Source organism: Triticum aestivum, chromosome 1D (genome assembly GCF_018294505.1).
Source record: "Triticum aestivum cultivar Chinese Spring chromosome 1D, IWGSC CS RefSeq v2.1, whole genome shotgun sequence".
Classification (NCBI taxonomy): domain Eukaryota; kingdom Viridiplantae; phylum Streptophyta; class Magnoliopsida; order Poales; family Poaceae; genus Triticum; species Triticum aestivum.
Window position 1 is genome coordinate 26247813 of NC_057796.1, and position 15988 is coordinate 26263800.

At 45.2% G+C, this 15988-nt stretch overlaps 1 pseudogene; it reads right to left on the bottom strand.

The window, feature by feature from the left end:
• Positions 1-10734: 10734 nt before the first annotated feature.
• Positions 10735-14407, bottom strand: LOC123180054 (protein transport protein SEC13 homolog B-like; annotated as a pseudogene).
• Positions 14408-15988: the final 1581 nt, after the last annotated feature.

Genomic DNA, 15988 nt, shown 5'->3' on the forward strand with positions numbered 1-15988 from the left:
TAATGCGCGTCTGCAGCGGTGTCAGCTCATCTGACAAAGCCCAATCCAGGCCCTTCTCTAGCCAGGAGGTGAGCCGCATCGGGGGCCCGGACTTAAATTCGGGAGCCGCGGCCCAGGTGGTGTCACGGGGCTCTGTGATGTAGAACCACTGCTATTGCCACCCTTTGACGGTCAACACAAAGGTACCTTTTTTCCATGTGACGTTGGACAGCTTGCTCACCATAGCGCCTCCGCACTCTGCGTGTTGACTGTCCACCACCTTCGGCTTCACATTGAAGGTCTTCAGCCACAATCCAAAGTGGGGTGGGATGCGGAGGAAGGCCTCGCACACGACAATAAATGCCAAGATGTTGAGGAAGTAGTTTGGGGCCAGATCATGGAAATCCAGCCCGTAGTAGAACATGAGTCCGCTAAGGATGGCAATGGGTAGGGTATGGGGCGGGTAGAGCAATACCATACCCATACCCGTGTAGTTAATGGGTACAAAATTCAACCCATACCCGTACCCATGGGTATGAAACTTTACCCATACCCATACCCGACGGGTACCCATACCCATTGGGTACCCAATGGGTAGATCACAAAGTACACAAGTTATTCACAATTATACATTCATTGATAGCACATTTGACAAATTTATCTCAACTCAATAACAAATAGATGAGTACATGTGAATTATCTCAATTCAAATTGACAATTGGTGATAACTTTATGTTCACAAGTTCATGACACACTTCACGGATAAGGTCTACATGTCATGCTAAACGGGTAGGGTATGGGTATATCTGTGGGTACAAGGCTATACCCGTGCCCTACCCGCGACTTAGCGGGTAGGGTATGGGTACTACCCATGGGTATAAAATTATGCCCATACCCTGCCCATGCGGGTACGGTATCCGCGGGTACCCGTACCCATGGGTAAAATTGCCATCCTTAGAGTCCGCGGACGAAGGGATGAAGGGGAAATCCTAGCCCGCGGACGAAGTGAGAGATGAATACCACCCTCTCGTTAGGCTCCAGGGTGGGGATGATCTGCCCCTTGGTTGGAAGCCGGTGGGCGATTTCCCGGGCCAAGTACCCTGCCTCCCGGAGCTTCGTGACGTCCTTCTCCTTGACGGAGGAGGCCATCCACTTGCCCTGTGCTCCAGATCCGGACATGGTTGGAGTGCTTTGTGGGGGCAGAAAGGATGGAAGCTTGGGCGCTGGAGCTCGAGAGCGGATGGGCGGAGAAGTGGAAGAAGGCGTGGGTGAAAGGGTGAATCCTTATCTCTTTATAAAGGCAGCAAATATCAAGCGCCTCCCCATTCGCCTTAAAACTCGCCTATTCCCCAAGGGCCATGCAGACGGCACAGTTGGGTTACCCACTCCCGTATTGATGAGAATCCCGTGATAAGGGGACACGATCTCTGCTTTGACAAGACATGCCAATAGAAACCGCATCTCGAAACGTGGAGCTGGAAGCTAAAAAATGGTTCGAAATAATAACCGTGCAAAGACATGGCGTCTCACTACAAAAGATGTCAGTAGATGGGACTTGTTAATATTATACTCTTTGCGGCTGTATGTGGAGCTTGTTTTGCAGAGCCGGACACGTTTTCTGTGTTCGAGGACTACTTTGAAGTATTCGGAGGAGGAACCTACCTTGCAATGTCGAAGACAATCTGCGTGCCGGACACATCGTCATTGAAGCCTGGTTCAGGGGCTACTGGGGGAGTCCTGGATTAAGGGGTCCTCGGGCGTCCGGCCTGTGTGATATGGGCCGGACTGATGGGCCATGAAGATACAAGATAGAAGACTTCCTCCCGTGTCCGGATGGGATTCTCCTTTGCGTGGATGGCAAGCTTGGCGTTCGGATATGAAGATTCCTTCCTCTGCAAACCAACTTTGTACAACCCTAGGCCCCTCCGGTGTCTATATAAACTGGAGGGTTTAGTCCGTAGAGGCAATCATAATCATACAGGCTAGACATCTAGGGTTTAGCCATTACAATCTCGTGGTAGATCAACTCTTGTAATCTTCATATACATCAAGATCAATCCAGCACGAAGTAGGGTATTACCTCCATAGAGAGGGCCCGAACCTGGGTAAACATCGTGTCCCCCGTCTCCTGTTACCATCGACCTTACACGCACAGTTCGGGACCCCCTACCCAAGATCCGCCGGTTTTGACACTGAGACGCATCCCTAAGGTTCTCTGCATTTGAAAAAAATAATTTGGTTACTTTTTCCTACAATATTGTGTGTGTGTGTGCTACTTACGCAACATTTTTGTTTTGTTGTCCTATAGTGCATTGCTTATTTCATTTTGCTTTGCTATAATCGGATAACCGATTTCCTCACCCCTTTTAATTCTGAATGGGTCAATTTAGGAAGTGAATCTTCTCTTCCAAGATAAAGTGCACAATTTTGCACCCGTCCTGGATAAGGATAGCGTCCGGTGCTTTCTCCGCTTTATGTGGGGGAATGGGCAGGGCATGTGATGGGGTTCGATTATCACCCCAGAGGCTTTGAACCATATGATTTCACAAAATGCAGTGAAATGTGTGAAAGTTGCCTTGGAGGGTCAGGCACCTGAGCTTGATGGGTGCCAGGCCGGTCCCAACTGCATGAATCAGTATGGGTACTATCCCCTCCACAGAGGTGCTAAATCTTTTTCAGTTGACATGATTCAGTTGCTCGTCTGCCATGGCGCGTCCACCAATCTATGCACAGCCGGTGTTGAGATCATTGAGGGCCTTCTCCCACTCCATGTTGTAGTCAAGAACACGTGCATGCATAAGTATCTGGAAGACAATCTATTTCCTAACCACGAGCATTGGGATTATAGTGAGGCAGATGCCAACTTTATCTTCAAGCTCATCCATCTTCTGTGCCTACCTGAAATGGTTTGTCTCACATCCACCCCTTAACAATTTACTACTCCAGCATAGCAAGGTCACATATCTTAAATAACTGACGTTGCAATAATAATCAAGGAACCTTAAATTCCTATGCCTCCATTTGTCATAGTCGGAATTGTTTTCTGTGTTGTAGTGACATTTTTTAGCCTTTGACTCTTTGTTGAGAGAAAACAAACTCTATTTTGCTGTTAACAAAGAAAATAAGATTGTGATTTTATTTAGATTGTTAGTGATAACACAGTTTTAAGTTAGTCAGCACTACCTTCTTGCCTATAAATTCTAAGAGGGCCTAGTTTTTGTTCTGTGTTGGTGGTTTTTGCAGAAGATCTTCTTGGATACCACTCGGCTGATTGCAAAATACACAGATAATCTATTGGATGAGTTGTGGAATTACCCCAACTCTATCTCGTATATCATCATTCCGGACTCGATCTTTCCTTGTGTGGCCACACATCCATCTCAACATACGCATCTCCGCCACACCTAACTGTTGAACATGTCACCTTTTAGTCCGCCAACATTCAGCGCCATACATCATTGCGGGTCGAACCGACGTCCTGTAGAACTTGCCTTTTAGCTTTTGTGGCACTCTCTTTTCACAAAGAATGCCAGAAGCTTGGCGCCACTTCATCCATCTGGCTTTGATTCGATGGTTCACATCTTCATCAATACCCCCATCCTCCTGCAACATTGACCCTAAATATCGAAAAGTGTCCTTTTGAGGTACCACCTGCCCATCAAGGCTAACATCCTCCTCCTCACACCTAGTAGTACTGAAACCGCACATCATGTACTCGATTTTAGTTCTACTAAGCCTAAACCCTTTTGATTGCAAGGTTTGTCTCCATAACTCTAACTTCCTATTTACCCCCATCCGACTATCGTCAACTAGCACCACATCATCCGCAAAGAGCATACATCATGGGATATCTCCTTGTATATCCCTTGTGACCTCATCCATCACCAAGGCAAAAAGATAAGGGCTCAAAGCTAACCCCTGATGTAGTCCTATCTTAATCGGGAAGTCATCAGTGTCGACATCACTTGTTCGCACACTTGTCACAACATTATCGTACATGTCCTTGATGAGGGTAATGTAGTTTGCTGGGACTTTGAAAGTGCAACTAATCCCTGGTGGTTTTGGTAATTCATAACAACATATAGCTCATTGAACTAATATCCATTATTAATGTTTCAGAAAGTTCAATGATTGGCATGGCATGGACTAGAGATGTGGACCCCTTAAAATGCTAAGGACACATATTGGCAAAAGCTCAAGACTCTACATTTTCTTTTTAGTGATCCAAGATCACATTGACTCCATAGGAAAAGCCAATACTATTAAAAGGGGATGAGGTGTTTCTTACTGGCTTGCTTGCTCAAAATGCTTAGTGATATGCTCCAAAAGCCCTCAACCACTTTCTCATTTCCACATATGTCCTAAACCTAAAGTCAAACTTGGCCCCACCGATTTGATCTATCCGGCGCCACCGAGTTCACTTGACATAGCCATAGTCAGAAACCCTAATCAGTCCGATCTCACCGATAGGGATCTCGGTCTCACCGAGATGGGATTGTAAACTCTCTGTTTCCCTTTGTAATGTTTCAGTCTAACCGAGATGAGCGATCGGTCCCACCGAGTTGGCAATGCAAACTCTCTGTTTCCTTTTCGTAACGTTTCGGTCTCACCGAAATGAGCGATCGGTCCCACCGAGTTTGCCTGACCAAGTCTCTGTTTGCTTATTACTGAAATCGGTCTCACCGAGTTCATGTCATCGGTCTCACCGAGATGGAGTTTTTCCCTAACCCTAGCACATCGGTCCCATCGAGTTGATCTTGTCGGTCCCACCGAAAAGCCTAACGTTCACATTTTGAACCAGGTCGGTCTCACCGAGTTTCACTATTCGGTCCCACCGAGTTTGGTAAATTGTGTGTAACGGTTAGATTTTGTGTGGAGGCTATGGATACCCCTCCACCCCCTTCTCCATTCAGGAGAGAGCCATCAGAACGTGCCTACACTTTCAGCATTCATTTTCTGAGAGAGAACCACCTACTCATGTGTTGAGACTAAGATATTCCAATCCTACCACAAGAATCTTGATCTCTAGCCTTCCCCAAGTTGCTTTCCACTCAAATCATCTTTCCACCATATCCAAATCTGTGAGAGAGAGTTGAGTGTTGAGGAGACTATCATTTGAAGCACAAGAGCAAGGAGTTCATCATCAATACACCATCTATTACCTTTTGGAGAGTGGTGTCTCCTAGATTCGTTAGGTGTCACTTGGGAGCCTCCGTCCAGATTGTGGAGTTGAACCAAGGAGTTTGTAAGGGCAAGGAGATCACCTACTTCGTGAAGATCTACCCAAGTGAGGCAAGTCCTTCGTGGGCGGTGGCCATGGTGGGATAGACAAGGTTGCTCCTTCGTGGACCCTTCGTGGGTGGAGCTCTCCGTGGACTCGCGCAACCATTACCCTTCGTGGGTTGAAGTCTCCATCAACGTGGATGTACGATAGCACCACCTATCAGAACCACGCCAAAAATCTCCGTGTCTACATTGCGTTTGCTCCCTCCAAACTCCTCCCATTTACCTTCATATGCAATGATTTACATTCCGCTGCTATACTCTTAGAATTGCATATGTAGGTTGATTGCTTGACTTGTGTTAAGTTGCTAAAATCTACCAAGACTTAAAATTGGGAAAAGGCTAGATTTTTATTTGGTCAAGTAGTCTAATCACCCCCCCCCTCTAGACATACTTTCGATCCTACAGACTTTGTGTTTCTCCAAGGCCCACCACATGACATTCCGCGGTATCTTGTCATAGGCCTTCTCCAAGTCAATGAACACCATATGCAAGTCCTTCTTTTGCTCCCTGTATCTCTCCATAAGTTGTCGTACCAAGAAAATGGCTTCCATGGTCGACCTCCCAGGCATGAAACCAAACTGATTTTTGGTCACGCTTGGCATTCTTCTTAAGCAGTGCTTAATGACTCTCTCCCATAGCTTCATTGTATGGCTCATCAGCTTAATTCCACGGTAATTAGTACAACTCTGAACATCCCCCTTGTTCTTGAAGATTGGTACTAATATACTCCGTCTCCATTCTTCTGGCATCTTGTTTGCCCGAAAAATGAGGTTGAAAAGCTTGGTTAGCCATACTATCGCTATGTCCCCGAGGCCTTTCCACACCTCAATGGGGATACAATCAGGGCCCATCGCCTTGCCTCCTTTCATCCCTTTTAAAGCCTCCTTGACCTCATACTCCTAGATTCGCCGCACAAAACGCATGCTGGTCTCATCAAAGGAGTCGTCCAGTTCAATGGTAGAACTCTCATTCTCCCCATTGAACAACTTGTCGAAGTACTCCCGCCATCTATGCTTAATCTCCTCGTCCTTCACCAGGAGTTGGTCAGCTCCATCCTTGATGCATTTGACTTGGCCAATATCCCTCGTCTTCCTCTCTTGGATCTTGGTCATCTTATAGATGTCCCATTCGCCTTCCTTCGTGCCTAACCGTTGGTAGAGGTCCTCATATGCCCAACTCCTTGCTTCACTGACGGCTCGCTTTGCGGCCTTCTTCTCCATCTTGTACTTCTCTATGTTGTCTGCACTCCTATCCAGGTATAGGCGTCTGAAGCGATCTTTCTTCTCTTTAATCGCCTTCTGGACATCATCATTCCACCACCAGGTATCCTTATCTTCGCTTCTCCTTCCCCTGGACACTCCAAACTCCTTCGAGGCCACCTTACGAACGCAAGTCGCCATCTTCATCCACACATTGTCCGCATCCCCTCCTTCCTCCCAGGGGCCCTCCTTAACGACCCTCTCCTTGAACGCCTGAGCTATCCCCCCTTGAGCTTCCACCACTTCGTTCTAGCGACTTTGGCATGCTTATCCCGCTGGACACGAATCCAAAAGAGGAAGTCAGCAACCACAAGCTTATGATGGGGTACAACACTCTCTCCAGGTATCACCTTACATTCTAGGCACGCACGCCTATCTTCTCTTCTCGAGAGGATGAAATCGATCTGGCTAGAGTGTTGGCCACTACTAAAAGTCACCAGATGTGATTGTCTCTTTCTAAAGAGGGTGTTAGCTACAATCATGTCGTAGGCTAGAGCAAAGCTTAAGACATCTTCTCCTTCTTAATTCATGATGCCATAGCCAAAGCCCCCATGCGCCCCTTCAAAACCTGTGTTAGATGTACCCGCGTAGCCATTGAGGTCTCCTCCTATGAAGAGCTTCTCGCCAATCGGTACACTCCTAACCATGTCTTCCAGGCCTTCCCAGATCTCCCTCTTGGTGTTCTCATTATGGCCTACTTGCGGGGCATACGTGCTGATAACATTGAGAACTAAGTCCTCAACTACCAGCTTGACCAGGATAATCTGGTCCCCGCGTCTCTTGACGTCTACCACTCCATACTTGAGGCTCTTGTTGATCAACATGCCTACTCCATTTCTGTTTGTAGTCGTCCCCGTGTACCACAACTTGAAGCCGGTATCCTCCACCTCCTTCGCCTTCTGTCCCCTCCATTTGGTTTCTTGGACGCACAGGATATCAACACCTTTTCTCACCACTGCATCAACTAGCTCCCGAAGCTTCCCTGTCAGAGATCCTATGTTCCAGCTACTTAAGCTAATCCTCCTAGGCTCGGCTAGCTTCCTTACCCTTCGCACTCGTTGAGTCAAATGCGAAGACCATTGCTCATTGCTGATGTAGCGCGCCACTAAGGATGCGACGACCCGATCCTCGCTCACTTGCCACCGTATCCGGATCAAGATACGACGCGCCACCAGGGGGTGACGGCCCGACCCTTTCCCATTTGCCACCACACCCGGGTCCTGATGTGGCGTGTCGCTGAGAGGGTTACGCCCCAACGAAAATCTTTTGGGTTTCATCTCCATAAGAGTGGCTGAGTTTTTACGTTGGCTCGCCAAGCCTATCACAACCATCCTCCTTTACGCGGGCTTGGGACCGGCTATGTTGAGACAACATAGGCGGAGTTTCCTACATTATCTGATCAATATAATATTTTTAGAAACACTGAACAAAATTCGCAATAGACCTAATACTTATTATAGGCTCATTCAAGAATGTAAGATTTATTTGGGGTCATTGGCAGCAAATATAGTTTGTAAAATGACTATTAAAATAGGGAAAGTAGTGGTCGAATCCCACCTCGGTTATGAAGTTCATTTAGACTCCCTCTCCTTCACGAAAACTTCTCATTTTGGAAGTAAGGTTAAAAAATTAGCATTAGGTGTAGTTGACGCAGTTGGTCACTTCCTCTTAAAGCTTTGTTTATTATGGGTGTATTTTGGGTACGGTGTCTAGGCGGTTGTGCAGCTTTGATAGGGGTGTATGTGGTTTGTTATATATTTTCTTAAGAACATAGTAGAGATGCAAGCGCACACTCATTTCTATGAACGCACGCATGTAGACCCTACCTCTATGACCACATCTGAGACACTGAGGTGGCGGATCTTGAGATTGATGGAAGTTGCGACGGGCGCCTTGTTATTGGCATGCACGCCATACCACTGAAAGAATATTCCACTACCTTCTTGTAGAATATGCTAGTAATACATTGAAACCTACTGTTAGCATTGCAACGAAGTTACGAAAATCAGCATCACTTTTTCCATAGGACCTAATTGTTACCTTGCATTGTGGTAAATGTTATTGCTGATGGTGCATGAGTAGAGAACATCTGCTAGTGTCATTGCTCCTGATATACTTTGTAGATGCTTCGCACATATAGTGACCAAATAAATCATTGTGTGCTCATCTTGCTATTTCATAGGGTTTTGTTCAATTTCTGTTGGAACAAGAACAGTAGGGGAGGACTGAACTCAATATATACTAAAAGTTGAAACAAACAGGAGTAGGAGATATGTTACGAAAATAAAGTTCCCAAGGACACACAGCAGCTTACAAAGCTCATTTGTCCAAAAAAAGGACAGATAATCATAAATGTACCCCCTTTTTTGGAGTAGTCTGCATTCCATCTAAGTGCAGGTGTTTATAGCAACTTCCTTTTGTAATGAAGGGGCAGAGCTCCTGCTGGTTTCTTGGGAAAAAGAAGTCTTGTTCAGTTTACACAAACTGTCTGGGCTGGCTTGTTACTTTCAGTTAGATAGTGTGGACAATCACACTACTCTTTTAAAAGCCAAAACAAAATTTGGAACTAAAACAAAATAATGCCATATATCTAATTAACCCAAATAACTAAGACAAAACGTGTGTTCTGTACATGTATTGATTCATAAAAATGCATTCATTCTACAATGTTGTTAGTGTCCTTAAGTTTTTCTTTTGCCTTTCCACTTGTATTATATTAATACTGTTCCCACTGCAAACAATTCTTTCTGTCATATCTTAGTCATCATGATTCATGGTGCCCATGACATATATCTCACAAGTTAAAACGGTCATGCAGGTGCCGTATTTCATGCAGGTGCCCCATTTAGAGGTCATTGAACGTGTTTCCTTGATTCTCAAGGATAATGGTTTTTGTCCTACTAGTGAATGCACAGAAATTGGAAACCTGTATGTTTTGTTCAAGGACTATGTTTTGTATACATACACAACTGATATGATCTTTATTTAATTGTTTCTTCCACTTGTTCTTGAAGCTGCCCCTATGAAGATGTGTTGTCCAGTGAGGATATACCTAACAAATATGTATATGTGTTTATTGATTGAAGCATTTCTTTCAAGATATTAGGGAAGAAATAACCCTAATTATTTTCTGATGGATATGATATGATGAAAATCAGTGGAAAGTGACACAAACAGGGAAGCTCTAGAAATGGATTATCTACACACGAGGCGACACAGAAGGCTGTTTAGTACAGCGGTTAATTCTCAGCCCAGGATTGTGATTGGTGCAGCGGTTAATTCTCAGCCTAGAAAGCTGTTTGGTACAGCGGCATCGATGCTGCTCAAAGTGCTGAAGAGGGCATGAGTGGTATAGAAAGGCAAGGCCACCTTGAATGCTGGTTTTCTTGTTCAAGTTTCTGAGCATGCTCATGTTATGCAAGGCACCTACCTAAATAACAGACATACTTATATGCGTATGCTGTGTGTCATGCCGCTGCGGAGTATGTCCCGTATTCGCTAATTCTTTTCTCGGGCATTGTTCCTCTTAATCCCGGTTGGCAATCGTGAATTCCTGTTAGCGCCCGTACCGTAACAATGAGAACCTTAACTGTATACTCCCACAGAATAACTTTCTCCCATTGTTTCAATTCAAGAGTAGTTCAGGCGGTGTTGAGTCGATGGTCTCATGTGCTTGCCATCTCTTTGGGGCGATGAGCTTTGTTTGCCTGTTCTTGTCTCGCGGATTGGCTGCAGAGTGGTGGACCACTGTGGGTTAATTGGGCGCAGAAAATACTCCAACAGAAGTTCAGAGTCAATTGGGTTCAGTTAAACTAAATTTGCTGGCTCAGCTGCACGCCATGGACACCCTGAATGCTATCTCACGTGTGTTGTGTTGCTTGCCTCCCTCCATCTGACGTCAATTCCCGCTGATGTTCAGCAATTGCTCATGAATATATGCTTATTCGCAGGAAACTGGATTTGTTTTTGTTTATTTTCAAACGAACATACAACAGCAGCATGACCTCCCAGGAAGAAAGCAGGAGAACAAGGCAACAAACAAGCTGCTGTTGCAACAAATCATCTCTGAATGGATTCGGAAGTGACACAACTTTTGAAGATTATAGACCACAAAACCCTCTAAGATGTTTGCGCTTTTGGTACTGGAAATATCGCCTGCTTCAACAGGGGGGGGGGGGGGGGGGGGGGGGGGGGGCACAATTCCATCACATAATTGCAGCACCGGACGCATTGTTATGATAATCAAATCCACTGAAATAACAAGATGGCAAAACTACATTGGCCATTATGATATAATTACTAACGCAGCTAGAGGCAGAACGCGGGACATCTATGGCTCGACGGTAGTCACTTGCTGCCATTCACCGTCAACGGCTTCTTTCCAGAGGGTCACATTGTTGTTGCCATCGGAGACCGCCAAGATGTTGCCCGTCAGCGACCACGACAGCCTCCAAACAGGGTTTCTGAAAACATTCAGGACCCTGCCTTCCCACTGCTCACCTTCTTTCGGTGTGGTCCAGATAACGACGGTTCCATCCTGAGAAGCGCTGGCAATCGTGGACTTAGGGAGCCCTAGGTTCGGCGCCCAAGCGACGTCCCTCACCCAGTCCCTGTGCATCTGAAGGGCCGGAAAGCAGTCCATCCTCCAACTCTCGTTCGTGAGCTTCCACACCTTAACCGTGTTGTCGCAGCCACCAGAAGCAATTTCTGAACATACTCGAACTGCCCAGAAGGCCCTGGACTGATTAGAGCGCCCGGCGCCATTGCCGGAGCCCAGGAAACAGAGGTGACGCCCACTGGATGTGCCTGATCGATGCGCGTCGTCTCCCACCCTCCATCAGAACGAGCCATGAACACGGAAATGTTCCCATCAGACGAACCGCAAGCCAAGCAGAGGCCGAGCTCGTGAGGCGCCCAAGCAATGGAATTTACAGAAGACTTGTGCTCATTGAAAGTGTGTGCCTGTGCCCACTCATCGGGCTTACTCCCTTCTTTCCATATGATGACCCGACCATCGTAGCTGCAGGATGCAAGCATTGAACCATAGTTGGGATGAGCCCATGCGATTTGCCAGACTGGGCCCTCGTGTCCGCTCAAAGTAGCAAGTTGCTGGTGCGAGGTGCCACTTACGCCAATGATCTTGATTGTGTTATCAGAGGAGGCAGTGGCAATACGCTTCCCATAGTAATCCATTGCGATGTCATGCACCACATCTTGGTGGCCAGTCTCTATCTTATGAGGCGGCATTGTTCCAGGTATGTGTCAGCTTTAAAGTAGTACCCAACTGTTCTGTCCTGACCACCTCAGGCTCCTATCTGCCAGTAATAGAAAACTAACATTTAGAGGACATCGAGTTAAAGAATAAAGAAAAAAATGCAGTATACAATTCACTGATACAAGTAACATAGTTGCATTTCACAACATAAGGAGCTGAGTTGTTACAGTTAGAAGTTATAAAAATTATGATATTACAATTATAATTCATAACAATTTTGGTACACAAGATACATACACTACCTTGCTACCAGCATGTCAATACACTTTTTTCTGTAAAATAACAAAATGAAATCTGACTGCTTATTACAATCATGGTGATCGCAAGTATAAACCTGTCTGACTAATATTTAGATATCCTGTGACAAAATTAGCCTAATAAACAAGGAATTCTAGGCAACAATATACAAAGATACTACTGGGAAATCCAAGGAAGAAACTTAGACATTCCTAGAAGACAAAAATGTCTTTCAAGTTTTTAACTTGTTTCTCTTCTCCCATAGTATAATGCATGGCATGGCATGAGATGGTTTTATTTAATAACATGCTCAGGGAAATTGTGATTGGCAACAAAACAGTGTCCAGCTAGTTGACAATAATAGAACTAAATATTGTTCACTTTGAACATCTTATAACAAAGGACAAGACAGCAATAAGGCCATGTCACGAGAACTACAACATCTTTTGCTTCACAGAAATCGACACTTCACAGTAATTAAGAATTCAGAAGACAGTATCATCAACATCACAATTTCTTAGAAAGTATCATGCACTATTTGGAGATGCATTCAAATGGTGCATTAAGTATAAATATAACATTTGCAACCGTCAAACAACCGATGTTTAGTCAAATTTAAAGATACCACAATAGGCTAAAATATCCATCAAACACACCAAAAATAAGACGGCTCGAGTTGAAAATTCAAAGAAGCATAATCAGTTGAACCAAACAAACTTACATGCAAATGGTGCCAATCAACCCAAAATGTACCCTCACGGCATTAATAATGTCATATAGTGTGTAGGCCCTTACTGACTAGGTTTTTGTTGGTCCAAACAAGCAAATAAATTAATTTTCCAATATGTAGCTGCTGTCTTGAGGCTTGATGATTATGTTATGGCAGCAACAACATGACTTCATATTTTCAAACTTTAGTGAGTACCTATGAACTTAAAAATAGTCATCCTAGAGAATGCATTTGGAGCTTAAAAGCTGCTTGCCTGATCCATGTAGAGCTACTGCATATGTATTCTCTGGGGTGACTATACGTGCACAGAAAGCATAAATGAACCATTCAACAAGGCCCTAACAGCTAGCATAGATTAAACAGTTCATACATAATACCAAGAGAACATTAAATAGAACAGGCATCAAGGAAATGAACAACCAGCATACACATGAGCTATTGTCCATACATAAACTAAAAGTCTAAAACACATATAATAACTAAAGCATGACTAAGCCCGATTCGCAGAATAGAAGAAAGGACATGTTAAAGTCTAAAAGTAAATTCTGAAATGTTTTCTTATCCCAGCCACAGAACCCTCTCCTATTACTGTTAAATCAACATATTCACGATCCATGATACTCTCAGAATTAACAGTTTGGTGCAGAAATTTGCAAGATTGAGCTGTAACAAACTGATGCATGTCCACACATGAAAGGCTGAAACAGAGTGGCAATTGAGGAGCTCTGGTGTAACACCTCTCACTAACCTGCAAAATACTACACCCTCAGAGGTCCTCAATCGCAGGTTAGTGTCTACATGGGTCAGGCAAGCAGCTTCTAGGCTACACATTTGGATTAAAGCTCCAAATGCATTCTCAAGGATTAAACTGCCAAATCGTCTTAAATTTGAGAACAGAGTAATAGTTCATTCCTTCCCAATAACTTTTGTCAGAGCAAGAACAGATAAGTAACTAGCACTCTAGTGTTGGTAGTATGAACCTTTTAATTTCTCGTGGGGGACTCAACCGATTTGTTAATTGCATCGACCATCGAGCGAAAAAGGCCTCACAAGATCTTCAGGATCACACCACTGCCTGGCTCATTCGTCTCGCCGACTAGTTCGGCTGCCATGCCATTGTTACTGCTGGCTTGGACCCCCCCACCCCCTCTGTCTGTTGTAACTCTGCCGTTTTGGGCTTTTTAATATGATGAAAATTCAGGTGGGGAATCTCTACCCCCGGTGACAATTCAAACAAAAGGCCTCACAAACATCTCTCACAAAAAAGACCATGCAGTTACCTCGATCTTCCTGCGGGAGGCTGAAGGCTGCAGAGTTGGGGATGAGTTGTCGACGGTGTCAGCCGCAGCCGCCGGAGGTCGGCGGCAGGGGTCGGGGAGGCGCAAAGGGGGCAGGAGCGGGAGGCGCGAGCTGGGAGGCCGACGGCGACGAGTCGGGGAGGGGCTTGCTCGGCGGCCACAGAGAATCGACGGCAGGGGGTGGCGCGTGCTCGATCGGGGAGGGGGGTCCGGTGTCAGACCCGGATCTGGATCTGGTTTAGGTTTTCTCTCGAGAACAGATTTTTTTTCTTTTGAGACAATCTCGAGAACAGATGAATAAGGGCTGTTTTGATGGGAATTCTATAGGATTTTTGGAGGATTGAAATCCTTTGAAATTCTTTCTATGTTTGTCCTGATTCATAGGATTGAATCTTATAAAAAAAATTCTAATGGAATCTTTTGTACTACATTTCATAGGAAATGTAACATCCACTCTAACCTTTCATTATTAGGGAAAAGGCTAGCAGTAGCGCGGGTCTAAGGGCTATCAGTAGCGCGGGCCGCTACAGCTAACGTTTATCAGTAGCGCTGTTTGACACGCGTTATTGCTATACCTACTTAGCAGTAGCGCCTTCCATACCAGCGCTACTGCTAAGTACTTTAGCAGTAGCGTTTTCCTTTCCAGCGCTAAATACGCTACTACTATATTTTCTTTTTTTTTGCTGCGTATTTGCGATGTTTTTATAAAGGTTTTATACAGTATTCTAATTAGATCATAAACATGCAATATGCTCATCATATCATACACATAATAGTCTCATCATATCATCCAACACAAATCATGTCGTCACATCATAATCACGATATAGCTATACAAGTTATCTCATCATACATAATGTAGTATTTCTTTAGGCGTCGGTTCGTATCCCTCTCTCGCACTAGCATGAACCTAAACTAACTACTGGTTGTCGCTCGGAAACCGGAAACCGGTACACCTGGGCCTGACACTCCGGCCACTCGTCGTATACTCCTGGCGTAGCACTTCTTCGCCATCGATGATCTATGCACCTGCATCGTCACACGAGTCGATGATATGCAACATATATAGTTGAGCAACAGAAAGACAGACTTGGCAAAATTAGAAGCAACATATCATAAGCATAAATAACAAAGTTCATCGTACCCTAACTAGAGTGATCTTCGCTAGTTGAGGAGGAAGGTTTAATTACATCACAAATAAAGTTTCGTCGTGCATAACTCAAAGTATGGACTAAACGGACACATTGTCATATATCGTCAATCACTCCAACATGTCGTGCCATCAATCCAAGTTAGGGAGATAGTCCCCGAGCTTAGTGAAAGGCTTCAGGTCGAGACGCTGAGCGGCTACGCGTGTTCGGACGTCTTCCCGTGCCATTTGCCCTTCTTCGTAGAACATCCCTATTTTTTCGAGGACCTCCTTCATGATGATTTGAGCAAGTTCACGCTGGATGTGATAGAACTCAGCTCGAAGTCGATGATCCGGAATATCTCCTAGGTTCTTTGCCCATTGCAGAATATGGGCATCGCAGGATGTAGGTGACATGCGAAGGTCCTGCTGATCCCGTCTGTACTCCAGCATGTGGTGTACAGCATAGAATCCATCACTAAGAGTACCACTCGGTTGCTGGATGCAGCAGAAGTCGGTCTTATGGCCGAAGGCGGGCCTGCCGTTCCTTGTCTTCCTGGTCTTTATCTCTCCACCCCGTGTGCCGTAGATAAAGATAGCACTGTCGAGAACAGACTTGATGTGGGTGTAATCCTTTTTGTTCATGTTCTTCGACGAGTCCAAGAGCGTGGGAGAACCGGGGGTAAAGGATGATGAGGACGGCACGCCCGTGGCTGCGCAAAATAAGTACACCTCAAATTAGCCTCCATCGTGCAAATGAATGATTGAAATCGAAGGAAGGATATCCGCGCGGAT